Consider the following 23,550-nt stretch of genomic DNA (forward strand, 5'->3'; position numbering starts at 1 on the left):
TAACTGCAAGCAAAAGGAAATTTTACTCCCTGAGATGTTAAAAAAAAGTTATATCTGAGGCCAGAACCACAAAAATCTCCATGTTCACAGTGGAACAGACTGGATTTTTGTTATTTCTTGGATGCATTTCTTTTCTGAAAAATTAAAAGGGAACTTGGTAGTTTGAATGATTAAAGGCAACCATGTCTTCCCTGGTTCAGGAAATGTCAGGGCCAAACTATAACTGAAAAATCTCCCTAAGAAGACCTTTGATTTTCTTTTCCTCCTCTGGCTACTAGATGTTTCTAAAGAGGAACAAGCACCTCAGTTACCTATGAAAAGTGGAAGTGGAGGTAGGGTAAACAGGAGACTTTTTGTGAGTTGGCAGTTTCCCTATATGAGTGTTAGAAGTCATAGAAGTTTTCTACTCTGGGCATAGCCTTTTTGGCCCCACTTACCCCTTTGCTTTGCACCTTTCTAAACTGTGTATTTTATACAATTGTCCATTATAGTTGTATCTGTTGTTGTTCAGTATGGCAATCATCATTGGGGTAGGGACTTAGATATATCTAAATTTCATCTATCCTCTAGCACCTAGTATCAACAGAAAACATATAATAAAAGTTTGTTGAGTTGAATTAAATTAAAATTCCCTAAAGGAATACTGAAGAACATTCCAACTTGAAAAGTCTCTTGTGAAATATTCAAGTACCAGGTATTTTGTTTCTGGCTCTTGTTATGTTCATCAATCTTTCTCTATGATTTTTTTTTAATTTTAGAATAACTGTTGAAATAACTCAAATCTTTGTTAATGGATAGCCCTTCTTGAATAGATTGAAAGACCTGGGATAAAAATTTTTCCTTATCAATTTACAGCTGAGTGTCCTTGGACAAGATGGTTCCACTCCACAGACCTCAGTTTATTTAGCTATTAAATGAGGAGATAAGACTAGACTGTATTTACAATAACTTCTACATCTTAAGAGTCAAGAAGTGCAGGAGTCAAATTCTATGTCTCCTATCCATAAAGTCCTGCTCCAAAGTCTTCCCACAAACATATGCATACATGCACAAAATATATAGACCTGTCTACGAAACACAGGTTAGTTCTTTTGGAGGCTATAACATCCACAGTTTAATTTCATATAATAGATAAAAAATTAATTTTCATGCATTTTTTCCACTTTTCTGGTTAAGCATAGTTAAATATATTCTCTAATGGAATTTAATCTTTTAGGACTTAAAATATCCTACTTTTTCTTTATATTAAGATTCATTAGCCCAAAAGCCTAGTGTACAAAAGGCAATTACCACATTGTAAAGCCAAGTATGAGCAGCTTTCTAGAGGACTACTGATGTGAACAGCTTCTCAAGGTACCGATTACACAACATAGTGAACTATCTAATTATTCAGTAACAAATTACTGCAAAGTATTGACAAAAAACAAAGTACAGCATTCACCATGTCACAACTCAACAACTTAACACTAAAATGGCCATGTAATTTTTGCCAAAGTGGTCACATAGTTTTAAACATAGTACATTCATTTAGTCAATCACAAAGCACAAAGGTCAAAGTCCTCCACCAATGGGGTTCAATTAAGTTATAATATCCTCAGTCACTACTCAGTACACTCTTAAGGGGTAGTGGAAAGTACAAAGGCCATCCACCACTAGGTCACAAGTAAGTTACAATCTCCCAATTTGTATTAAATATCCAAGGAGAGGTCTTTTATTTCACAGACAATATAAAGATTTATTTTAATATGCATGAAAGAACAAAATATGTGTTTTATGTTTTTTCTTGTATTTTCTTCAGAAGATATTCCATTTGTAAGTTCAGATTTGGTTGGCCTGTTTTAGTCCTTTTGCTCAGTACTTTATATGCTTCCATTTTCTTTTTTTTGTAGTGCTGTTGTGCCTCTTCTCTTTCTTGCTTTCTTCTTTCAAACTCCTGTTTCTTAGCAGCACGCTTAGCTTGGACCCATTCATATTATTCTTTTGCCTTTTGGCTTGATGTTTTTTTCCTATTTCTTTTTGGAGTGGCAATAGGATTCAATGTTGTGCTACATTCTTCTTCTGGCAAAGGTTGTTTTTCCTTTTTATGTTGTTTCCTGAGCCTTTTGTCTTCAGCTAAATACAGATGTTTTAAATGCTCTGGATATCTTTCTGTAAACTGAGACTCTTGTGAAATCTATGCCTTTTTTTCTTTCCTTAGCAATTTCTTGTATTTTTGCTGAATCTTTTGTTTCCTCTGAAATGCAAATCCTTGTCCTTTGCTGACACTGCCAGAAAAAAACATTCCGTGAATTCGCCCTCCATGCCTGCTGCTGTTGATGCTGCTTCTTCTTGAATCCGAGGCATCTGGCCACCCACCCTGCTCCTGGATCCCTTCAGCCCACACCTCCTCAGTGTGCTTCGCCTGGGTCATGTTCTGCTCTCAAGAGAGGTCTTTTTATCTTGACTAGAGGCAGGCTCTCAGCTTCCATGGTTCCTCTTCCATGGTCCCAGCTGCTGCTCAAATCTAACCAATTGCCACCTGAGTTCAAAGGCAGATAGCTCCCAATTCCTTGTCCAGCAATCTGTGCAGTTCCTGTTCCATATTGAATCTCACAGTGTCTAGCCTACCTCAATTCCTTATTCAAATGCCAGGAAACTGAGTCCCAGAACCAGAAAATCAAAGTCATTACAGTAACCACAAAGTTGGTACACATGGTTAATGCAGGGAACACCCCCATTCCCAAGCCTTCACCACAGAACAGGTTCCCTCAAGTAGGGATCCTCTTCTCTCATTCATGGTAGCTCCTCAGCCTGGTTCTTGGAAGCTCTCAGCAGAAGTTTCCAAAAGAAAAGTCTCAGCAGAAGTTCCCAAAAGAAGAGTCTCAACAGAAGCTGAGTCATTGGCAGCTCTGACTGGTTCTTGGAAGCTCTCAGACAAAGTTTCAGCTGGCTCTCAGAAGAAACTCCACCATGATAAGCTCCATTTTCAAAGTCAAAATCACTTTCTCCAGCCTGGGACTCTCCTCTTCAGCCTTGACACTGCTTGCTTTAAGAAGTTCTGACTCTCCAGCTTGTGCTTTTTCCTCATATAAGGTATTAGCTCCTCTCTGTTCCAGCCCCTTCCTGTTACATAAGGAAGTCCATCCCACTTTGGGATTCACAACATCTGGGTCTTAATACTTAACACAATTGTGAGTTTGGAACTAAGTATTAAGTACCTGTTAGCTTGCCAATACAAGAGGATCTTCAAATTCCATTATTATTACACACATCCTTGTTGATTTATTGATATTCACTTATCACTTCATCCTGTCATATACACATTTAGACTACAGAAAACTCCCCAGTATGATTTTGCAAGGTATTTTTTGTTTTTATGCTTATTTCTGCCAATATGCTATTCAAAGTGCCACAGATCACTCTATTTATAATGATGAACTATACCTGAATAAAAGGGAATATTTCAAAAGTAAAACTGATTTTTATGATATGTTCTTGTTTAAAAAGTAGCGCACATGAAGGGAGCTGGTAATGGTATTTGGCACTAGTGAAAGGTAAGCTGTGTTTATTATAGTAAGAAGTATGGTTAATTTTACTAGAGACTTTAAACTGGTAAAAGATGACATTGCAGTCAAAATTATGCCAGTTGCATGAAAGCAAAGGAGATAGATTTTCAAGTGCTTCCTAAAGGATAATTAAGGATCATTTTGTTAAAGGAAAATTAAAGGTAAAATTTTTTAAGGAAAAGAATAGACACTATAGTGATAGTGTTTGAATTTTCTTATAAAAATAATATTTTACATTTTTAAAAATAAATAATTTATTAAAATATGATTTTTAGGCAGTTTATTTAATAACAAATGTTGCGAAGCTTATTTAAGGTCACAAAGAAGCATGATTTGGCATTCCACTGGTGCCCTTTCTTCTCCTTTCAAATTTTATTTTCCAAAAGAATATCTTGTTATGATGGATTCAAAAAATATATGTGAAACAGAATATTCCAGCATCAATTTCAGATTTTTGCTCTACAACATATTTTTATTAACATAGGAAGAAGGCAGACAGATATTCTTCTAGTCATGTTCTCTGACAACTTTGGTGACTATTGTGTAGTTTGCACTAATCCTAGTTGATTTAAGATGGATATTATGGTGTAGCATGGGTAGATTTCCAGGCTGATATCAAATAAGTAAACCTCTTTTAGTAATTTCTGAGAAATTGCTTTTAATTTTGTATATGATATCATGAATCTCTATTATGGACATAAAATTTTTGATTTTTAAAAAGTAAACATTGGATTAAGCAGAAATATTTTCTACTTGTCTTTTTTAAAAATTTATTTATTTTTTGGAGGGGGGAGAGCAGGGCAATTGGGGTAAAGTGACTTGCCCAAGGTCATACAGCCAGTAAGTGTTAAGTGTGTGAGGCCAGATTTGAACTCAGGTCCTCCTAACTCCAGGGATTTACTTGTCTTTGTGTCCCTATGAACTCATAGGGACACTCTCTCTTTTGCATACTTTTAAATGTCTCATTTGTAACATCAATTTCTCTGGCTTTCTGTTAAGAGTAGACTGGTTATATTATCCCAAAAGACCCAAAAGGGGAACTTTGAGAGTTTGGGGTTATCTCTTCTGAATGTCATTGACTTCAACCACCACTAGCTGTGTTTCATTCATTATTAGGAGTCAGTGACTACCAACCCATTCCTATTTAACCACTTAAACTCAATTGGATTTTACAAAATTTACTTCAAAGATATAGCAAGAACAAATGAACAGATATTTCCTTCAATGAGTTTGAGGCATATTTTCCTCTCCCTAACCTCATTTTCTAGGGAAGGCTCAAAATTTAACTTATTTTACCTCACCCATACCATTGGTTCCAACAAGTTCTCATCCAAAGCCATCCAAAGGCCATATAAGTTCTCATTTCAACTTTCTTTATTGTTATTCCCGAAGATAAATCTTAAATATTGTTCCTTGTTTTTCAGGGCATCAGTACTAGACTACCTATAACATCTAGTCCAGATTCCAACTTTTGGAGTCCTGTATCTTACTCTGCTAGGGTTGGAGGTCCCACTCTTTTCAATTAGAATAGAAAGAGTGAGGAAAAAAAAGGCTAAAGATAGAGACCAAATTCTGGGGAGTCATATAGCTAGAGGGTGAAAATGTCTCTAAAACCACCCCTACCTTTACCACATGGTCTCTCACCAAATACATTTGAGCAAAAGAGTGACAGAATTACATAGGCTAGAATGGAATAATATGAAAATGGAGCTGATTCAGGCCTTTGTAAGAAGTCAATCATTCTGGCTATGCTGCCAATCAATTTTTTTTTTTTGGCCAAGCATGTAGCTAATCAGGTGGAGCTAGTTATAAAATGTTCATTCATGGTTCACCATCTCTCCAGGGAATTTTTCTTACATGTTATCATGATTGTCATAGAGGTTATTTCCATAGAATCTTCTAAATAGAGAGGTATATCAACTAAATAAATTGATGGGGGTCTGTGCATGTGCAATTCATGTTGCATGGATGTACTTTCTTTTTTATTATCTCTCCTTCTCCCTCCTTTCCTCTTTTCAAAAACTGTCTTTTGAAAAAAAAAGTGAAACATCTCCCTTGCAATGATAAGCACAGCATAACAAAGTAGATAGAGAACTGACCGAATCAGGAAGACTCAAGTTAGACTTCTATCATTCTTATGGGTTTTGTGACTTTGGGCAAGTGACTTAATCTTTCAGTGTTCTAGACAACTCTCTAAGACTATACATTTCAGAAAAGATTGAATTTGTTTGCCTGGAAATTTCCTAAACCAATAAAATTGCAGCTATAGTTTCTATCCTTATCTATTATGGCAAATGATTATAACCAAGAAAAATTAATCATCATATTGATCATATGTTGATCATATAAAATATATGAGAAGATGTTTTTAAGAAGTATGAACTAATTGCATACACTGACAAGTGAATTGGGCAGACAATGTAGAATATGGGAGGACTAGGCTTGTAAACTTCATATTCAAATTCCTCACAAGGCCAGGATGCTGTTGCTTGGACCCCAAAGCAGATCACAGTCTCATCCTTCAGGCTCAAAAGGGGTAGCAACACAATGGCTGTGATGCTTCTCAGACACCAGAGTGGATTATAGATTGGATCTCAGGGATAAGCACCAAGGTTAGTAGACAGACCTGTTTTTCTGAACCACGGAGCCTTCCAGCTAGTTGCATGACTGAGACCATCAAATGACTATTGATTCACCTAGAGGTAAGACTGCAGCTGTATTGTTGATACTCAAATTGGAGTCTTAGGGTACAGAAATTCCAGGAGGGCAACAATCAAATCATGCCTTTCATGAGACCACATAGAGCTTGATGAAAGAATGAAAGATCTTAGACTGAGATGCCCCTGTGATCTTTGAAGAACATAGTAACAAGGCCCTAGAGATGATGCTCCAGTACCACATAAGACCATGACAATACCAACAAAAAAATGAATGGAACCTGGAATTGACACAAAATCCTAATCCAAGAAGTAAGGCTGGAAGAAAGAGAAAGCAAACAAAAAAAGCTATTAAAATCCCAGGCTTAATATAACCACAATTAAGAGGAAAGTAGGAACTTGGGAAAGAATTTTTACAAGCAATGTCTCTGATAAAGGCCTCATTTCTAAAATAAACAGATAATTGAATCAAATCTATAAAGATACAAGTTATTCCCCAACTGATTAATGGTCAAAGGATGTGAACAGGCAATTTTCAGAGCTAGAAATTAAATATATCTATAAGCATATGAAAAATGCTCTAAATCATTACTGATTAGAGGAATGCAAATCAAAACAACTCTGAGGAACCACATCTCACCAGTCAGATTGTTTCAGAAGACAAAACAGGAAAATAACAAATGCTGGATAGGATGTGGGAAAATTGGAGCCCTAATGCATTGTTAGTGGAGTCGTGAACTGATTCAACCATTCTGGAGAGCAATTTGGAACTATGACCAAAGGGCTATAAATAACTGCATACCCTTTTACTCAGTAATACCACTTCTAAGGTTGTATCCCAAAGAGATCATAGAAGTGGGAGGAAGACACATATGTACAAAAATATCTATTGCAGGGGTGACTAGGTGGCACAGTGAATAGGGTACTGGCCTTGGAGTCAGGAGGACTTGAGTTCAAATCCAGCCTTAGACAGTTAACAAAAAACTAGCCATGTGACCTTGGGCAAGTCACTTAACCCCAATTGCCCTATGTTCCCCCCTCCAAAAAGCAAAAAAAAAAAATCTAAAAAAATATATTTATGGCAGCTCTTTTTGAGGTGGCAAAGAATTGGAAATTAAGGGAATGCCCATCATTGGGGAATGGCTAAACAAGTTGAGGTATATGAATATAATGGAATACCATTGTGTTATAAGAAATGAGGATCAGATGGGCTTCATATTTACCTGGAGAGACTTATACAAATTTATGTGGAGTGAGAAGAGCAGAACCAGAAGTAATCTGTACACAATTACAGACACAATGTATGTGTGATGACCAGCTTTTATAGACTGGACTCTTTTCAGCCATGAAAGGTTATAAGAAAACTCCAAAAACTTATGATGGAAGGAGATGTCAACATTCAGAGAAAGAACTAGAAAGAACAGAGTTTGTATGCAGACTGAAGCAAACTACCTGCTCTCTTTCTTTTTCTTGTTTGGTTTTGTTTCCTCTTTCCCATTGTTCATTCCAATGGTTACAATCCTTCTTTACAACCTGACCAATGACTAATGTGAAAGTGGCGGTGAGGGATAGGGAAGGCAAGAGATTTGAAACTCAAGGTATTGTGGAACGGAAATTTGTAAACTAAAAGTAAACAAACAAATCAATGAAGACAAAAATAAATAAATGAATGAATGAATGAATGAATAAATAAATAAATAAAATCCCAGGCTTGCACAAGACACAAATTCAAAAGAGGAGAATGACTCCATAATACATAAAAGTATAGCTTCAAAGAAAATCAGTCTTAACAAAACTTCTCCTAGAATTCTTGGAAAAAGAAAGCAAGAGAGAAAAAGGATATTGAAAATTAAATAATGGTACTATAAAATAGAATTACAAAACGAATGAGAGTTTTGGAGAAAAGTTTTGGAAGGAAAATTAACAGCTTAACACAAGAGATACAAATCTTTATGCAAGTAAGAATTCTGGAATATTAGAAAAAATCAAATATTAAATGATTCCATGAAATGAAATAAAAAATTGAAGTCAAGAAACTGAAAAAATAGGAAAAACATGCTATGTATATACATGCATGTGCACATGACAGATATGTATATATTTATGTATGTATGTGTGTATCATGTGCACATATAAATGCATATGTAATGTTTTTGACAAAGAGAGGGAAAGAGAAAAAGAGAGGGAGACAGACAGACAGAGAGATGAGAGAGATAATTTAAGAATCATCGGACCACAAGAAAATGTAAATAAAAATAACTGGAAAAAATTTCTGGAAGGAGAAAAGATCAAGAATCTCAAGAGCAAAAATCAATGGGAATAAAAGAGGCTTAATATTACCATTATTCAAACTATACTAAAAAGCAGTATTCATCAATATGATTCGGAATTGGTTAAAAAATATAACAGCTTAATTGGAACAGATGAGGTATACAAAAAACAAAACTAGCAGCATAGTGATCAATAAATTCAAGACTCACAGCTACTAGGTTAAAGATGAACTATTTGACAAACTACTGGAGAAACTGGATAATAATTTAATCTAAATAAGGCTTAGATCAACATGTGATGCCATATGTCAGAATAAATTCCACCTGGATGATAGATATAATGATATCTAGTGTATTATGGTAACATAATATCCTACATACTTGAGCTATATTTAAAAGATTACATCATAGCTGTATTATTGGAGTAAGGAAGAAATCTCATTTTTTTTTAAAGCTAAGGATTGGTGAAGACCTTATGACCAAACAAGGACTAGGAAGATCATGAAAGATAATATGGACCATTCTAATCACACAAAATTAAGAAAAATAAGCTTTTCCATGAACAAATCCAATTAGTCTAAGATTAAAAAGTCTAAGATTAAAAAATACGGGAAGTTTCTAAGATAAGTCTGACTTTTTAGACATAAAACTTGCTTATACACAGTTATTAGGCCAAAAGACATTTTCTAATAGATAAATCCTAAAGGATTTGAATAGGCAATTTTCTAAGAAAGAAACATAAATGATGAATAGTCATTTAAAATTTTCCAAATCATTAAAAATTAAAGAAACCTGAATGAACATAACTCTGGGGTTTTTCTCACATATGTCACTTGGACAAAGTTGACCAAAAAAAAATGTAATGACAAATATTGGAACATCTGCAGAAAAAAACAAACAAACAAACAAACAGGCACAGTGATGTCCTATTATCATAACTGTGAATTGGTCCAATCATTTTGAAAAGTCATTTGGAACCATGCCCCAAAAGTTATTAACTGCAAATACTTTGGCCCAGTGATACTGCTATTTACCCTTTGTCCCAAAGATATTGGAGAAGGAGAAAAATATCCCATAGGTATAAAAACCTTTGTAGTTGCTTGTTTTGTCTTAAAAAAAAAAACCCTAGAACTTAAGGAAATTGTTTATCACTTGGGGAATGGCTAAATAAATTATAGCATAAGAATGTAAAGGAATATTATTATGCTATTCTTGGCATTGTGGCATTTTATTTTACTTTTGTATGCATAACTTGTGTATAGTCTTTTTAGTGTTAAAGAGGTGGAAAGGAGGGAAAAATTGAGATTAAAAAGACTCTGGAGCAAAAGGGTTTTTTTTATTCTATAAAGTGGGAATGAAAAGTATTCACACCCTACCAGTGTTTATCATGATCATTTCTATTTCTTTTTTTCTTTTCTTTTTTAATGCTACATATTTTATTTTATGCATTCAAAAATTTCATTATGATACAAAAGCAAAATATTCCCTGCTCTCAAAGAGTTTACCTTCTGCCAGAAGAGACAAATATATTTACACAGGTATATACAAAATACATGGAAAATAGTTAAAGTTAATTCTCAAGGAGTATAATCAGTAGCTGTTGGGAGAATAGGAAACATCTCAAAAGGAAGATGATACTTAAACTGAATCTTGAAGGGAATTAAGGTTTCAAAGAGTCTGAGTTAGGAGGGAGTACATTTCAGGTATGAGGAACAGTCAGTGCAGTGATACTCAAATAACAAATGATAGTCTCTTTTTTGTTTTATTATTATTATTTTTTTTTTGCTTTTTGGAGGGCAACTGGGGGTAAGTGATTTGCCCAAAGTCACATGACGAGTAAGTGTGTCAAGTGTCTGAGGTCATATTTGAGCTCAGGTCCTCCTGACTTCAGCCCCTGCGGTCTATTAACTTGTGCCACCTAGCAGCCCCAACAAATGATATTATTAAACCAAAGAGGAAGAAAACAGAGACCTATGTAAAATACTGATATGATTGCATAGGGTCAATTTACATTTTTGTAAATTTACATTTACATTGGTCAATTTACATTTTTATTGACATCTTTACTATATTTATTGTTAAAGTTTATAGGGTCATTCCTATAATTCCCAAGCAACTTTTAAAATTTAATTTTTAAAAATATGTAATTAATCTTTTATTTATTTTCAGTTTTCAACAGTCATTTCCATAAGATTTTTAGTTACAAATTTTCTCCCCATCTTTCCCCTATGCCCCACCCCAAGATAGCCATGCCTACTGAATACCCCTTGCTCCAATCTGCTCTTTCTTATATCCTCTCATATTCCCTCCCCCCAACTTTCTAGTAGGGCAAGATGAATTTCTATGCTTCAGTGCCTGTATATCTTATTCCCTAGTTGCATGAAAAAAACAATATTTTTAACATTTATTTTTGAAACTTTGATTTCCAGATTCTTTTCCTTCTTCCCCCTCACCCACCCCCACTGGGAAGACAAGCATTTCAATATAGGCTGCATGCATGTAGTTACACAAAACATATTCATAGTAGATATATTGTGAAAGACTAACTATATTTCCCTCCATCCTATCCCAACCCCCTTTTCAAAAGTGTGTCCTTCCAACTACCATCTCCCCCAATCTGCTGCCCCTTCTATCATCCCCCATCTTATCCCCTTCCCCCCTACTTTCCTGTAGGGAAAGATATCCAAATGAGTGTGTATATTATTCCCTCCTTAAGTCAAATTCAATGAGAGTAAATTTGACCCATTCCCTTTCACCTTGCTGCAATTCCCCTCCATTTAACGGTTCTCTCTTGCTTCTTTTATATTTTAACATATTCTATATTTCCCTTTCTCCTTCTTCCATTATATTCCTCCCTAACTCATTAATTTTATTTTTATATATCATCCCTTCATATTCAACTCATCCTGTGCCTTCTATGTATACATGTACACATATACATATATGTACACTCACATATGTATTTATACATAAATACACCCTCCTATACATACATATATGTGTATATACATACATATCCATATATGTGTGTGTGTGTTCCCTTCAACTATAATTATACTGAGAAAAGTCTCATAAGTTACAATGATCATTTTTCCATGTTGGAATGTAAAAAGTCAACTTTAATAAGTTCCTTATGAATTCTTTTTCCTGTTTACCTTGTTATGCTTCTCTTGCTTCTGGTATTTGAAAGTCAAATTTTCTGTTCAGCTCTGGATTTTTCATCAGAAATACTTGAAAGTATTCTATTTTATTGAATGACCATATTTTCCCCTGAAACATTATACTCAGTTTTGCTGTGTAGGTGATTCTTGGTTTTAATCCTAGCTCATTTGACCAGAATATCATATTCCAAGCCCTATGATTCCTTAAAGTAGAAGCTGCTAGATCTTGTGTTATACACAATACTCAAATTGTTTCTAACTGACATCTTGTAATATTTTCTCTTTTATCTGGAAACTCTGGAATTTGGCTATGATATTGCTAGGAATTTTCTTTTGGGGATCTTTTTCAAGAGGCGATTGTCAAGTTCTTTCAGTTTCTATTTGGCACTCTGGTTATAGAATGTCAGGGTAATTTTCCTTGAGAATTTCTTGAAAGATGATTTCTAAGTTCTTATTATGATCATGGTTTTCATGTAGTCCAAAAATTTTTAAATTCTCCCTCCTCAATCTATTTTCCAGGTCAGTGGTTTTTCCAATGAGATATTTCACATTGCCTTCTATTTTTTTTTTCATTTGTTTGGATCTGTTTTATTATATCTTTATTTCTCATAAAGTCATTAGCTTCCATTTGCTCCAATCTAATTTTAAAGGAACTATTCTCTTCAGCGAGTTTTTGAAATTTCTTTTCCATCTGGCCAATTTGATTTTCTAAGGCATTTTTCTTCTCGTTAGCTTTTTGGACCTCTTTCGCCATTTGAGTTAGTCTATTTTTTAAGGTGTTATTTTCTTCAGTATTTTTTTTAGATCTCCTTTAGCAGACTGTTGACTTGTTTTTCATGATTTTCTTGCATCATTTTTATTTTTCTTCCCATTTTTTCATCCACTTCTCTTACTTGATTTTCAAAATCCTTCTTGAGCTTCTCTATGGCCTGGCACCATTTTATATTTTTCTTGGGAGCTTTTATTGCAGGAGTTTTGACTTTGTTATCTTCTTCTGGTTGCAGTCTTTGATCCTATTCATCCCCAAAAAGCATTCTATAGTTTGATTGTGCTTCCTCTGCTTGCTCATCTTGCCAGCCAATTACTTGACTTCTGAGCTCTTTGTCATTTCCAGAGTGGAGAAAGTTGTGTCCAAAATTGCTGGGGATTTGCAGTTTCCAAAGCTTTGAGGAGGGTGCCCTCTCCACAGCCACCACAACCTCTGGCAGGTGAGGTTCCTCATCCCAGGACCACTCCTCAAGACTGTGACCCAGATCCCAGCAGATCAAAGCAAGAGCAATTACCCTCTGAATGGTTACTTGTTCTCCCTACAATCTGCAAGCTAGGAGCTCTTGAGGTAGACAGGGGACAGAAGCTTGCAGCTGCCTATAATGTTAATGGAATCTGAAGATCTTCCATGCCCCTTTGTATTGGCAAGTAAGCAGGTAATTAGAACCTTGTTTCAAGTTAACACCTTATTTAAGCTATTTAATTAACACAGAAGTAGTTAAAACCTTGGGGGGATGTTACTGATGTACCAGGAAGGTACAGGACAGGGAGGAGCTATACCATATATAAGGAAGAACACAAACTGGACAGACAGAATTTACTTTAGTAAGCATCATGGAGGGAGGGTAGATGCTGCTGGACTGAAGACTGAACAGAGAATTGAGTAGAACTGAGAAGAGGACTTTTGTAGTGTCAGAGTCAAGAAGGAGAAAAGTTGTGGTATCCCAGAACTCTATCTACTCTGTCTGTGTTGATGTTTGCTTGTGATATTTTGTACATAAGCCCTGGAACCTTACTGGGAGCCCTAAAAGAGGATTTTCTGGTTATATGTTTGCAGAATTCCTGGAGGAAGGTTTTGAAGGTCCTGGGACTTTACTGATGATTTGTGATGACCTCTTGGACCTTGTTTGTGGGTCTGTGTTGATTTCTATGTTGAATATTTGTGTTGAGTTCTCAGACATTGTTGGTTGGTCTGAGTTTTTTTTTTTCCATAGGCAGATAGTCAATTGATGATGGTGCCAGCAATGTACATGAATATTATTGTGTCAAGCTTTGTCTTCCCAGAAACAGGAACTATGAAGGACTTGAGGTGGACTGGACACTGTGAACGTCAATGGAATGGGAACTGGATGAAGAACTGGACAAGGAGCTGGACAAGAAACTGGAAGCTGCATGCCTTTGAACCCAGATGACAGCTGGAGCTGGGACCATGTAAGAGCAATGATGGAAGCTGAGAGCCAGCTTTGAGTCAAGCTGAAAGAAGACTTTACTTGGATACTGTGTACTAACTGAGAAGGTTATGATTTACTGTGACCTAGTGAAGTAAATCTTTGACTTTTGTACTTTGTGATTGAATTAAGGATTTTGTGATTGACTAAATGAATGTACTTTGTTTAAAATTATGTAACCACTTTGGTAAAAACTATGTGGCCCTATTCATGATAAGCTATTGAGTTGTGATATTGTGAATGCTGAATTTTGATTTTCTATGAATATTTTGTTCTGATTTGTTATTGAATAAATAGAGAGCTCACTATACTATGTAAGCAGAATCTTGAAAGCTGTTTACGGCAACAGTCCTCTGGAAAGCTGCCCATTCATGGCTTTACACTGCCACACCTCAGCCATCTCTTACCTAAAGGGCAGGGGCCAGACTGTTGTCTTCTCTAACCCAGTTCCAACAGAGTTCCCTACTGAACTTTTACTTTCTCTTTGGTGTTTATGGGTTGAGAAGTCTGGAGACCACCACAACTGCTGGTGATTCACTCTCCTGAAGTCTGCTACTACAGGTCTGTGCTGCTGTTCTGGTCTGCCCCAGGTCTGGGCCCATGTGGCGCACATGGGTCTGCTCTCAGCTCCCAGCTAGGTGGGATATATTCTTCCTGTCAGCCTTCCAGGCTTCCTTCAAAGTGGGATGCCTGTTTCTCTCTGTCACTTTGTGGTTTCTGTAGCTCTAAAATTTTTTAGAGTCATATTTTACAGGTATTCAAGGTGGTTGGTGCCAGAGTTCATGCAAGTTCCTGCTTTACTCCAGCATCTTAGCTCTGCCTCCCCAACCATTTCTATTTTATAGAAAAAATATTTGATGATCATTGGTATTTTTGCATATAGGGAGCTCCAAACATAGACACCACCCATAATAGAGATATCTTTATGAGGAAAACTGTAACCATTTAATCACTTCATTCGTAATAAATTTTCATTTATTGTCATATATGCATGTAGCGTTGTGTGTAACAAAAGGCAGTATGGTACATGTCTGAATAAATCTGGTATTTAAACATTGCTTCCTTTCTGTAGTGGTAAAAGCCTGCATATTAAACAAAACTTTGGCAGAACTTTTGTAATATAATCCTCCAAATTATTTTAAATGCTTGCAGTTATATTTATTCACAGTGATTATTTCACATCCATCAATAGAATGTTTGCTTCTTGAGGGCAGGGACTATTTTTGGCCTTTCTCTTTATCCTTAATGGATAACACTGTTTCTGGCACCTAGTAAGCACTTAAATGCTTCCTGACTAATCAGTCAATACCTGATTCTGCTAAGACTCAAAATAGACTGGTCATCATTACTAAAATTGAAGAAAGTATGCAATATATAGCCTCAGGTATTTCAAATGAACACATTATCTGGATAAAAATTAATATATATAGCTTAATTTGAGACAAATTTAAACTTTGTTGCCTATGTATACATATATATACACCACAGGCACACACATACATATACATGCATAAATATAGATATGCACAAATGTACACATGTATATTATTTACACATACATATGAGGTAATCTTGGAGCCAAATATGACAGAATAGTAGAAAAAGATCATTTGAATGAAGATCAATGGAAGTAAAAAATTGAAGTGATACCCTCATTAGAATACATTACAAGCTATCTGAATTTAAGTAAGGAATTCAGTTGATGTGGAATTATGGAGTCAACTTGTGAGCATGACACAAATGCATCATATTGTTGATGAGGGCTATCAGCTACATTTTTATCTGCTGCAACATTCTCTCTGTTAAATGCAGAACAGATAATAATGTCTTGTCTTGTTTTAACAATAATTTCATCCTTTAAAAAGGTGAAGGAATGAAAATAATGTAGCAACATCTCATTCTGGGCCTGATTCTTATCATTTAAAGTGGTAGCTGAGATGGAAATGATGTTAGAGAAAGGTAAATTGATTAATCCCTTCTAGTATTTGTGAAAGCAAAGAATGGAGAACCAGGTATATTCTTACATTTACTTGGGATTTGGGGGGAGTAGAATTCAAAGGACTCAAAAGAATTATTGGTAGAATACCATGGCCAAAAATGATATGAGAAGATAATTATGAAAAAAGAGATCCTACGACAATGACATTTTGAAGAAATTTTTAAAAATAATATTGTTTAAGCAGGAAAAGGTGAGTGGTACATAAAGATGGTTATGATGCACATACAATTAAGCAAACTAGATTTATTCAAAGAAATTTACAAAAGATGGAAATAATGACAGGTATTGGAGAAAGAATATAACAGCATGCGATAGTATAGTACATTTTGTGATAGGAATGGTAAAACACAGAATGAGCTCAGGTTGATGAGGAAAGTTAAGGACAATAAAAAGCCAAGTGGATGAACTAATAACAGATGATTGAGAGAAGAATTCCTAGACTCTCATGTAGGTTTTGTTTTCTCTGCCAAGGAGAATGATCTTTAGATTGGATATGACAGACAAACACATACATATATCTTGAATTGATTCCTAAGATAAGTCAAGAGATAGGGATGAGATAGGAAAAGAAGACCTATCCATCTTTGATGAGACTTTTGCCACTATTAGGTAACTGGTGAAGGAGTTAGGTGGATAAGTGGGTAGAACACTGGTCCTGGATAAAGGAAAAGCTGGGTTCAAATGCAGCCTTAGACACTATCTATGACCCTGGACATTAATCTGTATTTTCCTTAATCTACTGGAGAAGTAAATTGTGAATAATTCAGGTAGTTTTGCCAACAGAACCTCGTGGACAGTATTGTGATAATGTCTATGAATTATGAAGAATCAGACTTGATTGAACAACTGAACAACAACAAAGTACATGGTAGTCTCTCTTTAAAATGTCATAGTGAATTTGTATTTAGATTATTTTGTTTAGCTATGGGTACCCCATGTTAGGAAGTTCATTGACAAACCAGAGAATATACAAAGGAAAGCAACAAAAACTAATCGATAAAGATTTATCAAGAACCTGTTATGTGCCAGGCATTGTACTAAGTCCTGGGGATACAAAAAGAGACAAAACTAGACTAAAACTATGATTTCATTGGTTTAGGAATCTCCTCATTATGAGATTTTTTCCTAACAATTTAAATAATCATCATCTCTAAAATTAATAACCTTAGAAAATTTGCTGGAGTGCATTATATGACTAGATTCCTCTCCTAGAGTAACAAAACCAGTAAATTACAGAGGCAGGACATGAAACCAGGTCTTCCTAACTTTAGGGTAAATCATCTATCTAGGTCAACCAAAGCAGCATGGTCTGCCATATAGTGGACACACAATAAATGCTCATCAACTTGAATGAATGGATGAATGAATGAGCAAATTTAAATGGAATATGTATTTTTTCTTACATATGAAATACAATTAAGACTTTTTAGCTTTTAAAGTCCTTCATAACCTAGCCCCAACTCATTAAAGATTTTTCTTTTTCTAATACTATGAAAACATGACCAAACTCGCTTTCTTTACTGTACCTCACACATGACACATCATCTCCAATCACAATGCGGCCCTTGCTTTGACTCTTCCACATTCTCAGAGTGCCCCTAACTTCTTCCTCATAGAGTCACTCTGTTCCTTTAAAATGCAACTTAAGCACTGTCTTCTTTATGAATCCTTTTGTAATTTCCTTTGCTGCTAGTGACATCCACCAAAGTCCCTCTCCTTTCTCACCTTTCTTTCTTCTTCCCCCTCACTCCCTCCATTTTCCTCTCCTCCTCCTCCTCCAGACTTCTCTCTCTCTCTCTTTCTCTGTGTTTCTCTTTCTCTCTCTATGTGTGTATATATGCAGGCATACATGTTATATATTTGTTACACATTTTATATATGCACTTGTTTTCTCCACTGCAATGTGAGATCCTTGGGAATAGGATTTTTTTTCATTCTGCAAAATTGATGAGAAAATTAGATTCATCTTGCCTGGACCTTGGCTAGAAATAATGGATAGAAGTTACAAGGAAATAAATTTAGGCTTTGTATAACAAAAATACTTCCTCACCAGTTGAGCTATCCAGAACTGCAAAGACCTTTGTAGTTACTCCCTCACTAGTTCTCCTCAAACAATGACTAGGTGATTCCCTTATGATTGTGTTGTATAGGGGATTCTTATTCAGGAAGAGGTTTAACTAAATCTCTGTGAGGATGCCTTGAAATGTTATGATTTCAAGATTCACCCATCATGTATCATTGAGCATGTTCAGTCAATGTCTCTAGATGTATAAGATATCAACTTTTTGCTCACATACTCAATTTTAATCAATATCCCATTGCTCTCTGCTTCATTTGAGTAAGCATGTAACATGTATGACTGAATAATAATAATGGCTAATGTTTATATAGTACTTTCAATGGGCCAGGCACTGTACTAAATGCTTTACAATTATTATTTCATTTCATCTTGGGAGGTAGGTGCTGTTATTATCCTTATTTTACAAATGAGGAAACTGAGGAAAAGAAATACTAAATGACTTATCCAGAGTCACACAGGTATTAATTATCTGAAGTTAGATTTGGATTCAGTTTTCCCTTATGCCAGGCCTGTTACTCTATGCTACTCACTTGCCCCCTATTATACTATATATATATATATATATATATATATATATATATACATATACATATATATATATATACTGCTCAATGTTTTGGATACAAATAATTTTAAATATTTTATTCTATTACAAACAATACAAGATAGAGATCAGATGCCCTACAAAGAAAATATGTGTTGAATAGGCTCTAAATATAACTCATTTTCCCACTAAAATATACAAAAGCATATATGTGTGTATATATCCTTGTGTATATATCTCTATCAGTGCTCTATCAATGCATATACACATATAGACACCGATATATAGACATGCATATACATATGCAAATACATAAACATATACACACATATATAGTTATATTATGAGTAAATACTTTTTGTACAGGGCTTTGTAAAATCATAGTTGTTATTGCTTTATTGAGAACATTAGTGATGTTTGAAACATGATGAAAAGCTTTGTGAGCTGAGTAGTAGAAGAGGAAGGATACAAAGAGGGGAGTAGAGGTGCCTATCAATTTACCCTGAAATGGAGGCTGATTCTAAAATGGATGGATTATTGTCAAAAGTAGGAAAATCAAAGGCTGCTTCTCTGTGTACACAATAGGCACAATGTAGATTGGGGTGCCATGTATGCCATGCATATTTACGCTTGATCACAACCTACTCTTCTGGAACCCAAACTGTATAAAAGAAACATAATGTTCTGGGGGCCATGGAGAAGTTTGGAATTAAAAATACAAATTCACCACAATGTCTCTTAGCAGCTATAACTACAATATTCTTGAAGTAAAATCTGAAAGTGTCATCATTTGTCTGTACAGTGGTTTTGCATTTGTGATTCTGTTTATTATACAATTGGAAATAGAATTTTCATCATTCATAATGCTATCCTCTGAATGCAAGGGAACAAGATAAATATTTGTCTTCTGCTTGCTTATAGACACAGGAGAATGAAACTGTGGAAAGTAAGCCAGTATTGAAATGAATTATAAAGCAGCTTCCTTCATTCTGGGATGAGCTGGGTTTAGTTTTGTAGCTCTAGGCAATTGTTTAAAAAAATAGGCTATTTTCTGCCAGGTTCTATTGTAGATTCAGCTGAACATTTGTATTTAAAATAATTAGCTTAGCTGGTATTTTGTTTCCAGGGCCTTCATCCCCCATGCCAAAGATCAGATTGGTAGGTCCATTCTGTCCAATTCTTTCATAGCTCAAATGAGTGAGACCTGCAAAAGCACAATGAGTCAGGCAATTATAAGGTAGAGTAGGGGAGGGAGGAATCAATTCCATTCAATTTGACGAACTTTAGTAAGCACCTTTTATTTGCAAAAAAAAAAAATGTGGTATGCTGTGGTGATTTAAAAAAAAAATCTAAGTCAAATGATCCCTGTCCCTAAGACTCTTAAACGTTACTGAGGGGATAAAATATACACAGATAAGTAAATACATGGGCAACTATGTAGCACAGTGGAAATAGAGTGTGGTGCTGGGAATCAGGAAGACTGTTCTTCCTTAGTACAAAACTGGTCTCAGACACTTACTGGCCATGTGATCCTTGTTTGGTCATCAATTCTTCCTTTCTCTATAGATCTGACAAATATACTCTTCTTTTCCCCCTAATTTGTTTATGGTATCATCATTAATGTCTAAATTATGTGTCCATGGGGCGGCCAGGTAGCACAGCGAGTAAGAGCACCGGCTCCAGTGTTGGGACGACCTGGAGATCGAATCCTGGGCTCAGACACTCAGCACCACAGCCAGAAATAACTGGCCGTGTAACCTTCAGCAAGTTACTTAACCCCGATTGCTTAAAAAAAATAAATAAATTATGTGTCAATTTTGATCTTATCTTGGGATATGGTATAAGATGTTGATCTATACCTAGTTTCTCACATGTTGTTTTCCAATTTTCCCAGTAGTTTTTATCAAATAAGGAGTTCTTATACCAGAAGCTGGGATCTTTGCCTTAATCAAACACCAGGTTACTCTGATTGTTTACAATTGTTTCTTGTGTGCCTAATCTATTTCATTGATCCACCACTCTATTTCTTAGCTAGTTTTGTTGATTACAATTTTATAATATAATTTGAGATCTTTTGCATTTTTCCCCCATTAATACCCTTACATTATTGACCTTTTGTTCTTCCAGATGATTTTTGTTGGTTTTTTTTTCCTAGTTCTATAACATATATTTGGTAGTTTGGCATGACACTGAATAAGTAAATTAATTTAGGCAGGATTATCGTTTTGTTATATTGACCACCCATGAGCAATTGATATTTTTTCAATTGTTTAGATCTGATTTTATTTGTGTGATAAGTGCTGGATATTTCTTGGTGAGTAAGCTCCCAAATATTTTATATTGTCTAGTTATTTTAAATGGAATTTCTCTGTCTCATGCCACCGAGCTTTGTTGGTTTTATATAGAAATCCTTATGATTTTTAATAGTTCATTCCATATCCTGAAACTTTGCTAAAGTTGTTCATCATTTCAATTAGCTTTTTAGTTGATTCTCTAAGCATGCCATCATAGCATCTGCAAAAAGTGTTAGTTTTGTTTCCTCATTGCCTATTCTAATTACCTCAATTTCTTTTTCTTCTCTTATTACTGTAGCTAACATTTATAGTACTATATTGAATAATAGTGGCAATAATGACATTGTTTCATCTTGATCTTATTGGGAAGTCTTCTCATTTATCCCATCATAGATAATGCTTCCTGATAGTTTTAAAGAGATATTACTTACTTTAAGAAAAGCTCCATTTAATTCCTATACTCATCAGTGTTTATAATATGAATAGGTGCTGTAATTTGTCAGAATTTTTTCTGAATCTACTGAGATAATCATATGATTTCTGTTGGTTTTGTATTGATATGGTCAATTATGCTGATAGTTGGCAACAGCAGAGCAGAAAAGGAGTGGACAGCTTTCAGAGATTTGATGTATAGCACTGCATTTGTTCATCTGGGTTAGAACTCTCACAATCCCCAAGACTGGTTTAATGAAAATGATGTGGAAATTCAGAAGCTGTTAAATGAAAAATGAGAACTCTACAGGATTTACCAGCACTATAGTTCAAATGTCTCTAAGAAGACAGCACTTAATTCCACCAAAAGTAAAATACAAGCAAGGTTTAGAGAGATGCAGGATTCTTGGCTCAATAAGATGACAGATGAAATTCAGTTTTATGCTGATAGTAACAATCCAAAGCACTATTATGATGCCCTGAAAGGCTATTTATGGACCAAAGACCTATCTCGCAGAGCAACTACACCTAATAGTGAATCAGTACTAAATTCCTGGTATAATTCCTACCTAGTCATAGTGAATTGATTCTAGTGATATAGTGTTGTAATCTCCTTGCTAGTATTTTATTTAATTATTTATTTTTTGCATTGATATTCATTAGGGAAATTGGTCAATACTATTCTTCCTGGTCTAAGTATCAGCACCATAGTTCTATTACACAAAAAAGAATTTGGTAGGACTCCTTCTTTGCCTATTTTTCCAAACAATTTATATAATATTGGAATTAATTGTTCTTTAAATGTTTGAAGGTGTTTCTTTGGGGCAGTAAGGTGAGTAAGAGCACTGTAAGAGCACTGGCCCGAGTCAGGATGACCTGGGAATCGAATCTGGGCTCAAATAGTTAGCACCCACCCAGAAATAACTGGCAGTGTAACCTTGAGCAAGTTACTTAACCCTAATTGCTTAAAAAAATTGTTTGATAGAATTAACTTGTGAAACCATCTGACCAGAGGATTTTAGTTCATTGATAGCTTACTCAATTTTCTTTTTCTAAGCTAGACTTTTTTAATTATTGTCATCTATTAATCTGGAATATATATATATATACATACACATATTCATAAATATTCATTAATTTTGCTTAGATCATCAGATTTCTTGTCATATAATTGGGCAAAGCATTTCCTAATAAGTGCTTTAATTTCCTCTTCATTTTGTGGTGAATTCATCTTCTTCATTTTTGATGCTGGAAATGTGGTTTTCTTCTTAAAATTTTTTAAAATAAAATTAACCAATGGTTTATGTTATTGGTTTTTCCATAAAACCAGCTACAATTTTTAATTGCTAGCTTAACATTTCCTTACTTTTAATTTTATTACTTTCACCTTTGGTGTTTAATTGCGAACTTTTAATTTGTTCTTCCTCTATCTTTTTAGTTGAAAGACTAATTCATTGATGTGGTTTTTTTTTCTATTTTATTAATGGAAAAATCTAGAGATGCAGATTTTCCACTAAGTACTACTTTGGTTGTGTCTTATTCTATTTAATAATTTCATTGATTGTCTCTATGATTTGTTCTTTGACCCACTTATTCTTTGGAATTAGTTTATTTAGTTTCCAATTACTTTTAATCTATCTTTCCACTGCCCTTTTTGAATTTTATTTTTATCCAATTAGAAACTAAAAGGGATTAATTAGTATCTTTGCATTCTACATTTGACTTTTAGAGTTTTATGTCTTAATAACCTGGTAAGTTTTGTGTAGATGCCATGTACCATTGAGATAAAGGCATAATCTTTTCTATTCCCATTCAATGTTTTTCATAGGCCTGTCATATCTAATTTTTCTAAAATTCTATTCACCTTCCTAACCTCTTTCTTGCTTATTCTGTTTTATTGTTTATTTTGATTTATCTAGTTCTGAGAGAGGAAATCTCAGGTAACGCACTGTGATATTTTTGCTGTCTATTTCTTCCTGTAACTCACTTAACTTTGGATGCTATAGCACTTGCTGCATATATATTTACTATTGATATTATTTCATTGCCTATGGTACTTTTTAGCAAGATATATTTTTCTTTATCTCTTTTAATTAGATCTATTTTACTTTATAACTAAACCCTCTGTCTATGTATACTCCTTCTAACTGTACTAATAGTGATACAGTTCTTAAAAATTACAAATATTCTCTTCTCATGTAGGGATACAAACAGTTTAACCATATTGAATTGCTTATGCTTTCTCTCTCTTTCCCTCTCATTCCCTCTCTCCCTCTCTTCCCTCCCCCCTCCCCCCCCTTCCCCTTTAGTTATAAAGTAAAATAGATCTAATCACCACCACGCTTCCTTTGA

General features: G+C 34.8%; 1 pseudogene; it reads right to left on the bottom strand.

The window, feature by feature from the left end:
* Positions 1-1,709: 1,709 nt before the first annotated feature.
* Positions 1,710-2,410, bottom strand: LOC138145391 (thyroid transcription factor 1-associated protein 26 pseudogene; annotated as a pseudogene).
* Positions 2,411-23,550: the final 21,140 nt, after the last annotated feature.

The sequence above is a fragment of the Petaurus breviceps genome, unplaced genomic scaffold, assembly GCF_028583685.1.
Source record: "Petaurus breviceps papuanus isolate PSGF00001 unplaced genomic scaffold, PetGlider_PUasm1.0 90734, whole genome shotgun sequence".
Classification (NCBI taxonomy): Eukaryota; Metazoa; Chordata; class Mammalia; order Diprotodontia; family Petauridae; genus Petaurus; species Petaurus breviceps.